Below are 3615 nucleotides of genomic sequence, written 5' to 3' on the forward strand. Positions count from 1 at the left end.
GTCAATTCGGAGCCTTACCTGCCGGCCTACACCACAGGCACAGCCACGCGGGATCCGAGCCGCGTCTGTGACGGACACCACAGCTCACGGCAATGCCAGATCCTTAACCCAACAAGTGAGCCAGGGATCAAACCTGCAACCTCATGGTTCCTGGTCGGATTTGTTTCCACTACCCCAGGATGGCAATCCTGAGACTTGCAAAGTTTATTGTTTGTTTCGGGTTTTCTCCACCCCCTCTCCCTCCCGTTTCAGCTTTATGTTTTACTTTTTGGCCACACCCACGGGCAGCAAGTGGAAGTTTTTCCTGAGGCAGAGATGGAACCTGCACCACACAGGGGCAACCAGAGCCACCGCGTTGAGAAAGCAGGAGCCTTGACCCTGTTGGTCGTGGGCTTCCTTCTTCTTCTTCTTCTTCTGTTGTTGTTTTTTGGGTTTTTTTTGGGGGGGGGTTGTTTTCCTTTTTTTGTTTTGTTTTGTTTTGTTTTGGATGAGATTTCAGTTCACCCCCCCCCCCCAACACACACACACACTCATAGTGTTGCGTTGTACTTTCCCTCCATTGTGGTTGGTCAGTCATGCTGAAATCCATGTTTCTATGACCTGACCACCAGAGCATTTGCCCCAGGCAGCCATTTGTTCTCTTTGGACTTTGTCTCAGTCTATGCAGAGAGAGATTTTCATTTCCACTTTCCTAGGATCGACTGTATCCTTCTCTCCCTTCCTAAGCTTCTGGGCTTTGCTTGTCTGCTTTTGACAGACCGTCTCCGTCGGTAAGGGTGGCAGGTAAACCGACTCCTGCGTTGTCGTTCTCCGAGAGCTTGCCCGGTTTCGTTTTTGCCAGTCCCCGCCTACCCTCCCACCCTCCCTCTCTCCCTCCCTCCTCCAGCTCCGTGCAGGGAGGTGGGGTGGGGGTGGGGGAGAGAAGAGAAGGTGGAGGGGAACCTGAGATCTCTCTCGCTAGTGCCACCCTCACCGCGCCGGCTTCTCTCTGGAATTCCCAAGCCCAGGAAGGGACATGCTTGGGGGAGCGAGCGCGGCTCCTTCTAGGCAACAGCGAGAACCTCTTCCCAGCTCCTTCCCCGCCGCCGCCGCCGCCGCCGCCGCCGCCGCCGCCGCCGCCGCCCCCCTCTTTCCATCTGCTGCCATCACGCCACGCAGTGCCTTGCCAGGAGGCAGCTCCGCGAGGCAAGCTTCGCGGTCGTGCAGGACGCCTGGCGCCTCGGCCCCGGGAAGAGCTCGGGCATTTGGGTGGCCGGCGCTGTGTCGTTGTGTCGCCGCCGGCCGGCCGGCCTTCCGGATCTGTCCCGGTGACGTTGGTGGCGGTTGTCGCGTGCCATCTAGTGTCCGCTTTTATATCGTCCCTTCCCTCTGCAGCTTTGGGGACCTTCGCGAGGGATGTGACTCAGCCATCCGGCCTGAGTCAGAGTTCCGGGAGGCTGGCGACACTGGCGGCGACAGCTCCGGTGGCTCAGAGGCCTGGGAGTGTCCCTCTCTCACCGGAGATTGGGCCTGCAGGCCTGTGAGGGAGTGACTGTCACCGCGCTCCCCAGGCAGGCTCTGGGGCCGCCTGGCCGGGTCGACCAGCATCCGCTCTTGCCGCTCCGGCCCCGGGGACCGACCAGGCCTGGGCCGGGCCGCCTCCCTAGCGAGGGGAGAGGGTGTGCGGCGCCCGGGACTGCCTGTGCTCGGGTGGCCTGGCCTTGTCCCGGGTCGCCCTTTGGAGCGTGAATGACTCCCGCCTGCGGTCCCTCCAGCCTCTCATCCCCGAAGTGAGGAGCGGCCCGGGTTGTGCGCTGAGGGCGTTGGAGGGCGCGACAGGCTCGGTGGCCGGCACGCTTGTTTCCCGGTCGTCATGCCGGCATGGGCCCCTCCCCGCCTGCCCCCCGACTGATGGCTACCGCCGGCCCGTGCGGAGTCGTACTCACGAGGTCTAGACCGGCACAAGACGTGAGGGGTGGAGCGGAAAGGGTGGCTCGGGCCCCGGCGCCTTCCTTCGCGGGGTCCGTTCGTCGGAGGCGCCTCCGTGGAAACATTTTTTTTTCCAAGTCCTGATGGATCCGGAGACGGTGGACGGTACCCCGCCGGCCCCCTGCTCCCGGGTGTGGCCGGGAAGGGTGCACCTGGGCCTGAGGCGTGCCCATGTAGGGTCCCGGTCGTTGGACAAGACTTCGTTTCCCACGCTCTCATTTCCCGCCCCCCGCCCTCGGAGTGTTTCCCTGTCGGTCGGTCGATCGGTCGGGAGGTGGGGACCGGCCTGAGCTGGATGGTGTGTCCTGGATTTTGGGGGAGCCAAGTCCCCGTCTGGAGCTCCGGACAGACCGATACCTGCCCGCGTGGGCAAGCCGGGAAGGGCTTCCCCGGCTGGCCGGCCGGCTCCACCTCCTTCATGTCCCTGTCCCTTCCTTGCGGTCACGCTCCCCGGGTCGACCAGATGGCTCTGAGAGCGCTGGGTCTGGCGACTCTAGGGCAGGGCTGGGGGACAAGTGTCCGGATGGGGGTTCCGGGGATACCCCCACGTCCTGTGGGTGGGCCCCGCTGCTGGGCATGGACATTTTTCGCGGCCGAAATACGCCTTTTCTGTCACCAGGTAGATGCTGACACGATCCTCTTCAGCGCCTGTCGCTGGAGACCTTGGGCCTCTGGATGCACGTGGGGGGCTTTGGGCTTTCGGCTGCTGTCCAAGGCCTGACCCTGCCCTTTGCACCCCGCGTGGGGGCCGCTCGCCTGGGCCTGTGCGCCGGCTCTCACTTGTGCATCCAGCTGGCCCGTGCTGCGGTGTCTCCTCCGGTCTCTGGCTGACCCGAGGGCGGCAGGGCGCGTGGCCCTGTGGGGTCTTCTACCCTGTGTGCCTCCCTGCTGCGGGCACCCGGCGGCTCGGCTGGGACAACCCCACCCTGTTGGCTCCGTGCCACGTGTCAGGCGTTCTCCCTCCCGGGGTTGTCAGCCGCTGTCTCTCCCCTGAGAGAGGAAGGGGAGGAGGAGGAGGAGGAGGGGGTGCCGGTGAAGCTGAAGCAGGCCCCCGTGGTGATTGTCTTTGCTGGCCCTCCCTCCCCTCTTCTGGGCTCTTCCCTGGCTCTGCCAGGACTGATCGATGTGGTGATGTGGCGCTCTCCTGGGCTTGGGCTTAAGCCGCGCCAGATGAGGGACGGCCGCTCATGGTGAGCTGGGCCGCGCCTCTCATTCTGTCGCGGGCCCCTCGCTGCTCCTCCCCCACCTGCGGGTGGTGTGGGGGAAGGCAGGGGTGCGGCCTCCAGCCTGACCTCTGGTCTCCCGCCCTGCTGCCTTCGGGTGTCAGTCGGGGGGGGGGGGCCTGGGTCCTTTGGGACGCAGCAGGCATTCTCGCTTTGCCGCCTTGGCGTGTGCCTTGCGAGCGGTCCCTCCCCAAAGTGGGGGGGAGGCCTCCCTCGCTGCCATGCTTCGCATCCCTGCGGGTGCGTGAGCGTGCCTCCCCTGGTCCTCTGTGGTGCCCCTGGAGTACTCCGGGTTGCCTGTCAGATGCCCGAGGCCGAGCGGTGGTGTCGTTTTCCTCTCCCAGCGGTGAGTCCCCTCGGGTCCCCACTGTGGTGGTGGCGTGCCCCACGAGCAGCTTCCTAAAGCTCAGGGGAGGGGGTCGAG

Source organism: Sus scrofa, chromosome 10 (assembly GCF_054392235.1).
Source record: "Sus scrofa isolate SSC_HxYL_T2T_F1_AM1 chromosome 10, Sscrofa_HxYL_maternal_Yorkshire_Landrace_v2.0, whole genome shotgun sequence".
Taxonomy (NCBI): domain Eukaryota; kingdom Metazoa; phylum Chordata; class Mammalia; order Artiodactyla; family Suidae; genus Sus; species Sus scrofa.